Raw genomic sequence first — 14,261 nt, 5'->3', positions numbered from 1 at the left:
AGAGTCAGTGAGGGACTCTGCCTAACCTGGACTGGGATTTTATTCCAGAGTGAAGGGAGCCTCTGGGTTATGAATCTGTCCCTCCAGCATGTCCTATTTATTTCAGTGCTGAGGTTCAAGTCTCGAGCGTAGCTCGATGGGATTTGGATTTTCTGAGGTGCAGCATGTCCCTTAATTCCGGGTTGGACATGGCCTTATACGTCAGGCACAGGTCACCTCTGAGCAGGCGGTATGCCACTGAGTAGAGCTGGAGTTCCTTTAACCGGGCAGCATATGGCATCTGTTTGAGCCCTTTGATCCTCTTGGTGAGGTACTTTTGGGGTCTTTCCAGTTGCTGCAGGTGTTTGGTAAGGTACATCCCAAAAGGGGCATTGTACTCGATTATGGGCCTGATGAGGGATGAGTAAAGAGGCACGATGACCTCCCCTAATCTAGATGTGAATCCCTTCATGATTAGGTGGGCTATATAAAATGTTTTTCTAACCACTTTGGCCACGTGGTTGTCAAATGAGAGATTGCTATCAACTTGGGTCCTCAGGTCCCTAATGACTTCTTCTGTACTTAATGGATTACCACCTATGTGGTAATTTGTGGGCACTTTGTTTTTGCCAAAGGGAATGACTATACACTTTTTGGCGTTTAGCTTGAGGCCATGGCTCTGGCACCAGTTGTCTGTTTCTGTGAGGCCCTTTTGGAGGATGCTTGTGTCGGCTGGAGAGTCGATTATGGCGCCCAGTTTGCAGTTATCTGCGAACTTGGTCAGCCACAGTCCTTCCGTGTTGGCCTGTACCTCCGAGAAATATATACCAAACAAGAGAGGTCTCAGGACTGAGCCTTGTGGGACGCCACTTGTAACTGGTTTGGAGTCTGACATGGCTCCAGCAATTCTAACCATGTGGGTTCTGTCCTTGAGCCAGATTGCAACACATCTAGTGACATAGGGGTTTATATTTAAGCTGGTGAGCTTATCTATAATGCCCGAGTGGGGTATTGTATCGAAGGCTTTTGCGAGGTCCAGATAGGCTGTGTGGACCACTTTCCCTTCGTCAATGGCCTTGGTGACTGTTTCAAAGAAGTCAACCAGGTTTAAGAGGCAGGATCTGCCCTTAACAAAGCCAAACTGGGTAGGATCCAGTGTCTGTAGGTCCCCAATATCTTTAGGTCCATGATGATCCTTTCCATAGCTTTGCAGACCAAGCTAGTCAGGCTTATGGGGCGATTGTTTCCAGGGACCGTTGAGGCACCACCTTTGTGGAAAGGGACCACTGTTGCTGTATGCCACTCTTTGGGTACATATCCTGTAGTAAGGCTGAGATTGAACAGTAGTTTTATGTTTGGGTTTAGCTCTTCTTGGAGTTCATGTAGGACGCAGCCTGGGACACCGTCTGGTCCCATTGATGCTGTGTTTTTTGCTTTGGAGAGGGCGACTCCCACCTGAGCATCTGAAATGTCAGGGGGGCAGCACTCTGCTGGGATAGATATTTGCCCTTTTGGTGGGGAGGGGGGGGAGTTTGCACTGAACCTGTCAGCTAGGATGTTGGCAATGTCTGTGGGATCAGTGTATTTTTTGTCATTTTGGACTAATTCTGAGCATATCTGGGAATTCCCACCCAGGTTCCTAACATAACTAAAGAAAGCCTTGTGATTATCTTTAGTGTCCTGTGCAATTTTTCTCTCGAAGCTGGCCTTTGATGATTTTATGAGTGCCCTTAGTTTTTTGCTAATACTGATCAGAGATGCCTTCCCTTTTAGGGATTTTGCTCTATCATGTAGTAGCTTCCTCCTTCTATTGTATAGTTTGTTTATGGCTGGGGTCCACCAGACAGGTCGTCTGCCTTTGGAGGATTGGGTCTTGGTTTTATTTGGGATTGCATGATCCATGCATTCCTGAAGGTGTTCATAGAATGCATTTATAAAGGATTCTTCGGTCTGGGCCGTATTTTCCACAGGCCCGGGGGCTTTGAAGGGTTCCACCTCGGTTTTGAGGAGTGTGAAATTTGCTTTAGAGAAGTTTTTCACTGTGGTTTTCTGGGCAGGGGGTGGGGTCGGGATGTGAATATCCAGTGAGATCAGTTTATGGTCTGATCTTACCAGTGAGGGATACACTTCTGGTCTGGAGCATAGAGTCCCCATGTTGGTGATGATCAGGTCCAGTATGTTTTCCCCTCTTGTGGGAGTGGTAACAAGTTGATCCATAGCATTTGAGTTTATGAATTCTAGGAACCTTTGGGCAAGGGTGTTGGAGCTAGAGTAATGCTCCCAATCTATGTTTGGGTAGTTGAAGTCGCCCAATATAATGGTGTTCGGAGAGACCTTCATATTTTCCAGTGTTCTCAGGAAGGCCGAGTGGGGTTCCTGGGTTTGGGAGGGTGGTTTGTAGCAGGCTATAAACTGGAAGGCAGTTTTACCCACTGTTAGTTGCACATGGATAGTCTCTGATGCTTCGTGCTTTGCCACCAACCTTGAGGTGTGGGTATCTTTGATGAATATCGATACTCCCCCTCCTTTTGTGGTTCGGTCCAGGTTTTGGGGCCGAAAAGCATGCTATGAGGTATAACCTGGTAGTGCTGGGGTTCTCTCGGGATTCCTGAACCAGGTTTCTGTTACTGCACAGATATCGATGTTCTCCATGCTAAGGAGAGTTTCGAGTGCGTGCATCTTGAGGTTTAGACTTCTAGCGTTGAGTAGCATTACTCTTAGTTTCTTATCCCTTGTGATACCTATGGAGGTGGGTTTGTCTTTTGAGCCTTGCCTAAAAAAGGCACTATGGGGGTAGCAAGAGCCTTTGCCAATATCCGAAAGCCCAGGGGTGACAGGTGCAAGCCGTCCCTAGCAAAGCATCGTGGCTTGTCGTGCATATCATCCCAAGCTGACAGGCATTGATCCCCTTTGAATGACACCAATACTTAAGCCAATTGTTGAAATTGATCATCTTGTCTTCATATTGTGGCATCATTCTTGGTGAGGGTAAGATGCTACTCAAGGTCAGGGTCATACCAGCCTGGGCTACATGCTCAGAGAGCTCCTCTATGTCTCTTTTCATGTAGTCCAGGGAGGTACGTCTCAGGTCATTCACACCAGCATGGACAATGACTGAGTCATATTTGTACTTGCCTTGGAGTGACCTGAGTGCTTGTGTTATGTGGCGGATCCTAGCGCCAGACAGGCTGCTCACCGTGACCTTCTCCTTGTTCAGCCTGGTGAGCGGTACGTCAGTGTGCCTGACGATAGTCACCTATTACAAGTGTATCAGGTGTGTTGTTTAGCCTTAAGGGCTGTGACTGTTCGGCACACTGGCTTTGTGAGATATGTGTTGCACGTGTTTTGTTTTGGGGTAGCGGTTGCTTGGGTGTCTGCTTTGGAGGTCTCTGCTGCTTAGGCAGATCTTTATTTAGAGCCTCAGTATGTTTTGTGTGATTATGTGTTTGGTTTGCTGTCGTGGTAGGTCTATGTGAGACTGGAATTGTAGTGAGTGTGGTTTCCTTCTCCTCCTGACTGGTTATGCCAGTACTGAGTTGAGAGAGCTTAGCCTCCAGTTTGGCTATATGGTTGCATCTCTCACATGTGTTGGAATTTGTTGGGAGGAGGAGAGGGTTGTCTGTGTACATGAGGCAGTTGTAACATTGCCTCAAGATTCCCATATTCACCAGCTGGACTGGAGAGGAGATTGACAACTGACCTTTGGACATGCTAGAATAATATTGGGAATTCCTCTATAATTGAAAACAAGGGCCAATGGGGAGCGAGGGTGTAGTGCTTTTAATTTTTAGTGCTGACTTATAATTGCTTTAGTGAGCAAGTGCCAGGTAACAAGTGCAATGTGTTACAGGTAACTTAAATGCAAAGACGACAAACAGTAACTTTCTTTCAAGCGAAGTAAGGAAATAAGTACAGTAAGCAATGCAGATATCACTAGGGATCCACAGAAGCGCTGAGAAGCCGCGTTTTAGGTGGAATTAGCATTTCAGGGAAATAACAAGCATACAAACAAAGCTAGATTCAGCAGGCCTGGATCTAGTCTATGCTACAGCAAACAAGGTGTACCAATTTCAGTAAGATATTGTACAATCACTGCAGTACAGAAGTAACTGAGAACCATTGAGAACATGAACAACAAAGTGTTATGGGTAATTAGATGATTATATCACATGGGGATCACCCATCAACAGAAATTCAAAAATACATTCAAGAAAAACAGATATAAATGTTCAGAAAAACAAAAGAAGAGTAGCACTGTTGAAATTACAACATCCAGTGACTTCAGCATCTTACTTACAGCAAAACACAGAATCATAAATACCAGGAATTGCAGGCAAAAATGACAGCAGTCTGGAAAAAAAAAACTCTATTCCAGTAGTTGTAGGAACAACATGACTAGTTGTACTTAAATATGCTATCAGTACATGTAACCCTGTATAAATTACAGAATGAGGCAATTCTGGGCACATTGCGGATGCTGCAAAGAACACACTTGGCTAACCAAGACTGAAACAATACTAATTTCATGAATTTTAAATGGGCCCTGCCTTAGGAATGGGTTCCATTCCCATGATGGTATTAGAAACTGAAAACACTTGTAGAATTGAAACCGACAGTATCATTAGTTCTTGTACGGAACATGGAAAAAGATAAGAGTAAAAATAGAAGCTGAGTACAGCTGTTCTAGGATAAAAAGAAAATATGGGCCAGGCATGCAGGACTGCTGTAAAATCCTCTCAGGATATCAGAAATATTACACAGTGCTAGGTCAGGATATTAGCAACTTCAGTGTGACAATTAGTAGCACACAGAAAATTAAGAATCTGATTAGCCACATGTTAAGATTTGAAACTGGTAGACGGCTGAATAAAAGAAGGAAATCTTGTTTTGCTTTTTACATAAACATAGAATTCTCTAAAATATGTTACGCAGCAAGAACCTGAGGAAAGAATGAACACAGAAAATTGCAGATGAAAAAAAAAAATCAAGAATCCCAGGTGCCAGTTTACGATTATTAATCTCTAGACAACAAAACAGTGGCAAAAGATAACTGTAACGAAAGAAGTGTTAAGAGAAAAGGAAGAGGCAACTGAAGTTTTTAAAACACTAAGGGGAGGAAGTAAGAGACTGTAAAAAGAAGATGGATATAGTGCCTTACAGCATTTATGCATAAAAGAAAACTGTATTAACTGATATGACCACAGTAACAGCAAAGATATTTGAAGATATATACATAAAATATGGACAAACACCCAGACATGAGGAAATCTTGCAAAAAAGATAATACAGAAATGGAAATGTGCTGAAAAGTAAGCAGTTAGCATTCCAGAAATAAAGTAACTGAAATGATAGACCAACTAAGAAGTGACATATTTGAATTGCAACCCTGGAACCAAAGAGCACCCCACTTTGAAGGTTTCTTAACTCATTACAGCTGAATATGCCTCCAGGTGTTTCTGCAGTTAACTCCTACTTTGATGGCTGTAGATGTCAAATATTGCTTGTTCATATTTGCATTAATAATTTCAAAACCACACTGTATACAAGTTATTTGAAAAATTCATCTTAAAGCATAGATGATGGCCAACATCTCTCTGGGGTTCTACAACTGTATTGATATTTGACCTATCTCTAATACAGCTAAAGAGATATTGAATATTATTTGTATACTGTTTATTTGTTCTGTAATAATTTTCATATTCTCTAAATGTTTCAACATTCAGATAACACAAACAGAACTGCATAGCCTCATATGAAAGCTCACAGCTATATGAAGAAAATCCTGCTGGCAGTATGTGTCTTGCTTGAATAGTTACTGACATATCATAAGTTGTTTATATAACATTATAAAATTAGGCACTTATGTATTATCGCAACCACATTCTGAACAGGGCATTTAAAGCCGCAGTGGTACAGCAGTAGCGTTGTTGCCTCACAGCAAGAGGTTCTCCTGTTCAATTTTCAGCTGGAGCGCCTTCTGTGTGGAGTCTGCATGTCCTCCCCGTGGTTGAGTGGCCTCTGAAAGACATGCGGGAATGGGCGTGCTTTCGCTGAAGTTTGGGCGTCGGGCTGGCAACTCGGCACCATAAAAATTGGCTGCCAATCATTAGCAGACCGGAGTTATGCTGTGGCGACCCCTAACCAGGAAAAGATAAACAACATTCCGAACAGGGCAAATGGCTCATTTCCAAGCCGTTTGGTTTTCTCTGTCTATCTCTAATGATGTTTTAGTGTTGAAACGACATTTTATTTGAAGAATGCTTCATGCTTCCTTCAGTTTTGCTGTCTTCATAGTGTTTACTTAAATACCCACATTACTAAAGTGGAAATAGACCGAAATTTATGTTTCCATTTCTACTGATTAATGTACAGGTACAAATTCTGCTTGTGCATCCACAATAAACACTATGAAGACAGCAAAACTGAAGGAAGCATGAAGCATCCTTCAAATAAAACATTGTTTCAACAGTAAAACATCATTACAGAGAGAGAAAACTAAATGGGATGGTTTACATCAGCGAAGGATCAGGACTGACTGATGTTCTTAACATCACAAGGTGAAGCACAGACCCGTAACCTCGCAGTTACTTTGACAACAGAAATATTATCTGACAGGACTGAAAGGTCACTGTCATACCTCTCAACTGTCTAGATTTTGCAGTATGTCCAGATTGATACCTCATATTTTTGATCCATTCCTTTTAAAAGTTGTGTTTTTCTGGCAAATCACTGTAGAATGCTGTTGCTAAATAATGACATACATTGGTGTTTCAGACTTTATTTCCTCCAGTAAATACATGATAACACAAGTCCTGTTATTCTAGCAACCTCGTAAGAGCAATATTTAAAACCTGTCCGGACCTGTTTTGGCCCCTTTGTTCATTCACTACATATCTCAGCAAATGAGCTGTTTGCCCTGTTCAGAATGTGGTCACGATAGTACCCAAATAATATTCACTGCCTATCTTTGGCTATTAAAATCCAGTTTAAAGCGTCAAACTGAATGAATGCCACCAGTGTAAAGATTAATTTGTCCTGAGTAGTTTGCCATTTACAGTTTTCTAGTAACACAGTTCCAGAAATATGAATATTTGTTTGAACTGTAAGGTGATAACTTCATTTTTTAAAGGCTCAAGCCACACCCACTGTGAGTTAAAGATACACACTCAAGAGTGCTTTACTGGAGGGAATGATTTAAAAGAGGTATGTGTACAAGAAGTGACAAAAGAAAATCTGTATATTACAAATGAAGCTGGTTTATTAACGTGGTTATTTGCTCAAGATGTGATAGAGGAATAGATCGGGATATCGACATCGAAGATGTTAAAATTTCACAAGTTCTATCATGATACAGTTATACACAAGGAGAGAGAGAGATGAGAAGCTGTGTCATAGAAGTACTCCTCAGCCATGAAGAGAATATTTTAAGAGACAACTTGATGGATTTAATAAAATTGGTAAGTTCTAATATTTTCTATGGCAGAAGGATGCTAAAGAAAGTTAATAAAAACCCTTAATAAACAAGTACAGTAATTGGAAGCATTATGATAGATCCACATGATATAACCGTGATTAACAGAATACATAATTATGCAACTAAACTAATAGATTAGATATTGCCAGGAAAGCAAAGTACTTAAAACAAACGGGGGGGGGGGGGAGCACCACATGTAAACACTGATTAAAGATAACTGTAAAACAATTAAAATTGAGACAGTCTACAAAACATATAAGAAAATAATGGGGAAGTAGAAAAGAAAATTGGCAGCTCAAAATGTTTAGAAAGGTGGATAGGCTAAGAGGAAAGCACATTATAAAACAGACCATGGTTTGTGTTGCATTGTTTTCAAAAACAAATTAAAATACATGTGCAGTAGTTGAAAAATGTAAAAGATGCATGAAGAAATGCAAAGAAAAATACAAATAGTGCAATTTAGGGATAATCCATAGAAGTTCTGTGAGGACCTGAAAAGGAAGATAGTTGGAATTATTACACCACAAAGCACTGACAAAATTAATAATTTTTGGAGAAATAGCTGTAAAGATCCTTTTGAACACATAGATGATGAATAGATATGAAAAAAAAACAGATATTCTAGTACAGAGGAAATGTAATGGAATTTAGTAACCACCACTGAGATAGCTACAAGGTTAAGAAAGTCTGCCAATTAGAAAACTCTGGGTCCTTATGCTGTATGCAATGTCGCGCTAAAGGCATTAACATCTTTACACACAGTGAAAAGATTCAAGACCCGGTAAGTAATGGGAAACCCATACTTCTTAAAGGAACACTATATGAAACTGACAACATACTATTTTAATCACTCAGTGAAGTTTTTACACCATCCAAACCTGCTGGTAACAGAATAACTGCTTATTATTATAGTATGTTATGTTGCCGTATCTCGCCTTCATTTTTGCATGTGGGTTCCGAGGCAATCCTTGGCTCTAACTCGGCCGATTGCAAAAGCTCGAAGTCTCTTAAGTTGGCTCGTGGCAAGGTAGGTATCCCATAATGCAGTGGTATCAATCCTCAGATTTCGTTTGCCGCTTTACTGGTTCAGAAGTGCTCTTCTTGGCCGTGGCTTAGTTTAACCTTTTTTCTGCATTTTTTTTCAGATTTTTAGCATGTTTTTTCTTAGTAGTTAGTAAGAATATAATTAGAATACTGTTATTTAGAATATAGGTAACATTACTGTTATTTAGACAGTAATTTATTCTTAAATTGTTTTCGCTCTTTTGTCAACTGTTTGGCCGTTTTTTTCCACAGGCCTGTTGTTGGTATCCCGTAGTGGTAGTTAGATTATCTATATTTAGTAATTGCTGTTGAGCCCTTTGTTGGCTCTTTATGGGTTTTGATAGCATGTGTTTGAATTATAGGACTTGCTGTTATTTATTCCATTGTGTTGCTATTTAACCTTCTGCCTTGTGTGTTATTTTCTCTAGGCTTAGGTATCTTAGTGAAGCGTTTTCTTTTTTTCTCAAGAACTAGGCCTGTTTAAGTTAGAGACCTAGTCCTTTGTTAATATTGCCTTTCTCCTTCAGTTTGGTGTTCTCTTTCTGTTCACGCAGGGCTAGGCCCATTTAAGTTAGAGCACCTAGTCCACTGTTAATCTTGACCTTGCCTTTATTGTGTGCTGTGTTCCCTTCCTTTTGGCCAGGACTAGGCTTGTTTATGTTAGAGGACGTAGTCCTCTCTTTGGCTTTTACTGTGGTGTGATTTTTCTCTTCTCTCCAATAGTTAAGCTCCATTTTAGTTAGATGACTTAACTAATCTCCTTTTTGTCCCTTAGAATTGTTTTCTGCAATTATATCTAAAGAATCAAAAGAAAAGGACCATAAACCTATGGGTTTAAAAAAAATGCACTCAGAAAATGTCCATAACTGACGGGCATAGTGTATGTGTCTACTGTTTGGGGGCAATTCACTTACAAGAGACTTGTACTTTTTGTCATTCTTTTAGCTCAAGAATCCTTCAAGAAAGGATAAACAAGTTGATTTTAAAAGATCTCCTGAAACCATCCTTTGAGGAGGATTTAGGTAGTTCTTCCTCACAATCTACAGGGTCTCCTTCTAGCAGGAAAGAAAAGGCTGTGAAAAGGCCTTCTCCATTGTCCTCTGAGAAATCTGGACCTCCTGAGAAAATTTCAAAAACCACCAAGGCTCTCACCTCATGGGCTCCACTGCCTGCGGAACCCATTGAGGTTATTACAATTGATGTGCCTATATCGGCCCCAAGTACTTTGGAGCCAAAAAAGGATTCCGTACCTCGGAGCCGGTCAACAGGTATTCCACCGGTCTCCCCTACTCTGAGATCACCTATTTTTCAGAGATCTCGCTCTCCAACCCTTTCTTCCAGGTCCTCTAGTAGCCTGTCGGATGAAGATGTGGAGAGGGTGTTGCGCAGACTCTTGAAGGTGCCGAGGCTGGCAAATTTGCCTCGGCTCCTGCCCAACTGGTCTCAGAGCCATCCAAGTGTTTGTCAGCTGCTACTGTTCCTCCTCCGAGCCTTTCCAGTCTATCAGAGCCAAAATATCCAGTACTGCTTGCAGTAGAACCTTCGGCTCTGGCACCCCAAGTGGCCTTTCCGGAACCAATATCTGATCTGACACTCACGGTGCCGTCCGTAGTGTCTAGGAGTCAGAAGTTCACCATTTGGCCCCAAGGAGTTTCTTGGACCCGAGCCTCTTTGGTTCTGAGTCTACCTTTTGGTGCATCAGCTCGCCTGAGCTCGGCTTCTACATTGGCTTTGGAGCCAGTCTCCCTGGAACCGGGGGCTACCTGTGCTTCTTTGGAACTGGTGGTGTCCTTGTAGCCAGGGGAGTCTGCCTTCGAGCTGATGAGGAGTGTGCTGGCCAAATCTACAGCTCTGTGCAAGGATGCTGATCTTCTTTTCTCAAAAGCAACTGCCTCTGTCTTGGCGCCACCCTATCCACAGGACAGTAGAGATCCGTAGCCTCAGGAACACCCTCTGGGTGGTCCCCATTCTTCCGAGATCTCCCTGGAATACCCTTCTGAGGAGGCACCTCAGAAGAAAACATGCTAGTGGAAGCATGTAGACTCCCCTGATGAGTCTGTCACCTCTGACACTGACCTCGAGGAGTCAGAAGGGTCCCCACGGTCATCCTCTAATGATATCTCCTTTGTAGATATCCTTGAGATCCTAAAACAGAGAGGCGGCTGGACTGCTATCACCCCTTCTGATGAGGAGTCTGTGTACCTGAAGGTTTTCAGATCTCAACCTTCAGCCTCTTGGGTGTCTCTGCCTTTCGATGAGCTCAGGGACTTGGTCAGTCGAAAGACGTGGGAATCGCCTGACACCATGGAGCCAGTCCCTAGGAGGCCAAACAAATTTCTGTCAGCCCACAAGGAAAATAATTTCTTGACAAAAGGTGTGCCGGTAGATGCTATGGTGGTAGCAGCAGCCATCAGGAAGGAGCTTGCAGAGGCATCCACCAAACAAAGAGTCTCAAACGATGGACAGATATGGGAAGTGTGTTTTTTCTTCAGCAGCTTTTACCCTTAGATCGCTGAATTATCTTACCCATTTTACAAGGCTTTAGAGAGATCTCCTGAAGGCACTAGGAGATGCTCTACAAGGCACTTCAACTGCAGGGGTACCAGAAAAGGTTTCCAGTTATCCACCTTAAACTCCATAGTGAACTCCTCCATGAGACTGATATCATACACAGCAGAAGGAGCGAGTAGGGCAGTGGGTTCAGGAGTTTCCCTGAGGAGACGGTCCTGGATGCACTTGTGTAACTTTGTGGAACCCTTTATGTCTACCTTCATAAATGCCCCTTTTTATGGTACATTTTTCCATCCCTTCAAGACCCTATCCTAAAGGGCAGAAAGGCGAGAAGTTGTGGTTCACGAAATCCGAGAGATTTTTCCCAGATGCATGAGCTAATTCCTTCCCTAGGGGCACAGGGGGAGGAAATAATGGTACACACCATACTAGAGGGAGAGGGGGGTCCACAGAACCAGGGCAACCATGATTCCTTTCACGGACGTCCCTATCAGTGCTCCTGAAAGGAGGCCTGACTGTGCTACTCTGGAGCCTGTCAGGGGATGTTTATCTTCGTACCCAGAAGCCTGGCACAACATCACAAAAGACAAGTGGGTACAAAGCATAATATCCAGAGGATACTCCATACCCTTTTCCTACCCCCCCTCCTCGAACCAGGAAAATCCTGGATGTTCCACCCAATCACAGGGATCAAGCAACAGTAGAGATCCAAAAGTTGCTAAACAAGAGAGTCATCCAGACTGTCCCTGCAGACCAGATAGTATTCTGAACTTAAGAACAGGAGACTGGAGGCCCACATTGGATCTCAGCAAACTAAATGAATCAGTAAAGAAGTCCAAGTTCCGAATTGTGACACTGCAGTCTGTACTCCCCCTTTTAGGGACGGACAATTGGATGTGCTCAATAGTCCTCCAGGATGTGTACTACCACATAAAAATGGACAGAGCATCGAGGAGTCACTTACGCTTCCGGCTGACAGCCAGTGACTGTCAGTTTCATACTCTGCCCTTTGGTCTCACTACAGCCCCCAGAGTGTTCACCCAGTGCATGGCAGTAGTAACTGCTCACTTGAGACATCTTGGATTCTGAGTGTTTCCGTACCTGGATGACTGGCTTCTAACTGCCACCACCAAGCATCTACTTCAACAGGCCAGAGACATGACCCTACAAATTTGAGTTCAGCTAGGCATTACAGTAAACTGGCAAAAGTCTGCCTTGTTGCCCTGTCAACATGTTACCTTTATAGGTGCAGAAATAGACACCATTTCAATGATGGAGTGCCTTCTCGCCAACAGAATTGCGGATCTCAAACAACAGATATTGCTTCTTCTTCCCAAACACAAGGTCAAGGCAAAGATCGTGCTCAAACTACTGGGAACAGTGGCCTCAACCATGACCCTCATTCCCTTAGCCAGGATGCATATGAGAATCCTACAGTGCTTACTCTTCTGCCGGTGGTCGCTTCAGGAACTTCCTCTGTCTCACCCAATCATGACAACAGAAACTTGCAAGAAGGATCTTCATTGGTGGATTCAATCCAGTGAGTTAACCATCAGGAGACCACTCGTTCCACATCAGCCTGTTGCTACTGTGACCACGGATGCTTCCCAGATTGGGGGGGCATTACCTGGGAAAGACAGTCCAAGGCATATGGCAAGAACATGAGGCCCATTTGCACATCAGTATTCTAGCGATGAGAGCAGTACTTTTGGCATTGCATGCAATTACAACTCTCTTCCTCTAGGGACGATTGCAATCCAGTCAAACAATATGTCAGTGGTACAGTATATAAACAGACAAGGAGGAACCAGCTCATACCCACTTTGTCGAGAGGCTCTGAGAGTTGGACAGTGGGCAATATCTTCCAACACTTTTTAGTCGGAACGCACATCCCGGGAAAGACAATGTGATAGCCGACAAGCTCAGCAGGGCAATTTTGATGCCTCATGAGTGGTCTCTGAATCAGAACATAGCAGAAGATATCTTCCACAAATGGGGCCAGCCTTGCTGTGATCTTTTTGCCACCCCTATGAATGCCAAATGCAGCAGCTACTTTGCCCTAATTCCCCCCTCCGGGGGAGACATCGAGAGATGCACTTATTCACAATTGGCCCTCAGGACTTCTTAATGCCTTTTCCCCATTTCCCCTCATATCAAAAGTCATTCAGAAAGCAAAATCCTTGGGAAGCCAGATGATTCTCATTGCTCCATATTGGCCTCATCAGATTTGGTTCCCCTTTCTCGGGCCTCATCTACTGGAGGATCCAAGGATTCTGGACCCAGGTCCAGACCTGCAGACACATATGTCAGGAACACACCATCCCTCTCTCCATACCCTCAACCTGACAGCTTGGCTGCTCCACTTCTAACGTTAGGCTTCAGGATTTCACTCCAGTAGTAAAACATATCTTGATATCCTCATATAAGGTTTCTACCAGAAAACTATATGCTAATAAATGGAAAAGATTTTCTTTCTAGGTGCAGACCAGAAACATAGACCCCCCCCCCTTCACTGCCCCAATTTCTTCAATTTTGGATTTCCTTTCGGCTCAGCCGCTGCCACAATTAAAGTCCAGCTAGCAGCTATCTGCAATTTCCACGTAGGACAGCATACGCCTAACTTGATGGCACATAGAACGTGTAAAGCCTTTTTGAAAGGCACTTCTTTATTGAGACCTCCATTTAAAGAACCTGTCCCTCCTTGGGACTTAAACTTTGTCCCATCACACTTAACCTCACCACCCTTTGAACCTTCATCCACTTGCGATCTAAAGTTCCTCTCTTGGAAGACAATTTTTTCTGGTAGACATAACCTCAGCTAGAAGAGTTTCAGAGCTACAAGCACTTTCAGTCAAACCGCCTTATTTGATCTTCCATAAAGACAGGATTTTGCTTCGAACTAACCCATCCTTTGTCCCTAAGATTTGCTCCCAATCTAATATTAACCAATCAGTTGAACTTCCAGTGTTTTTCCCTAACTATACGAGCAAGGTGGAATACAGACTTTAGCAACTTGATGTGCATAGGCAGCTGAGGTTCTACCTCCACAGAACTAGAGAATTCAGGAAGTCAGATCAGTTATTCATATCCTTTTCAGAGGCAGGAAAGTGTATGCCAGTCTCTAAAATCACATTATCCAATTGTCTTTCTAATTGCATAACTTTTATATACTCTTCCAATAACAAGGAACTCCCCTTCAAAGTTAGAGGTCACTCAACCAGGTCAGTAGCAACATCCACTGGTTTTCAGGCCA

Source organism: Protopterus annectens, chromosome 10.part0 (assembly GCF_019279795.1).
Source record: "Protopterus annectens isolate FY-2018-M chromosome 10.part0, PAN1.0, whole genome shotgun sequence".
In the NCBI taxonomy this organism is placed as follows: domain Eukaryota; kingdom Metazoa; phylum Chordata; order Ceratodontiformes; family Protopteridae; genus Protopterus; species Protopterus annectens.
Note: the sequence above shows the minus strand (reverse complement) of the source record.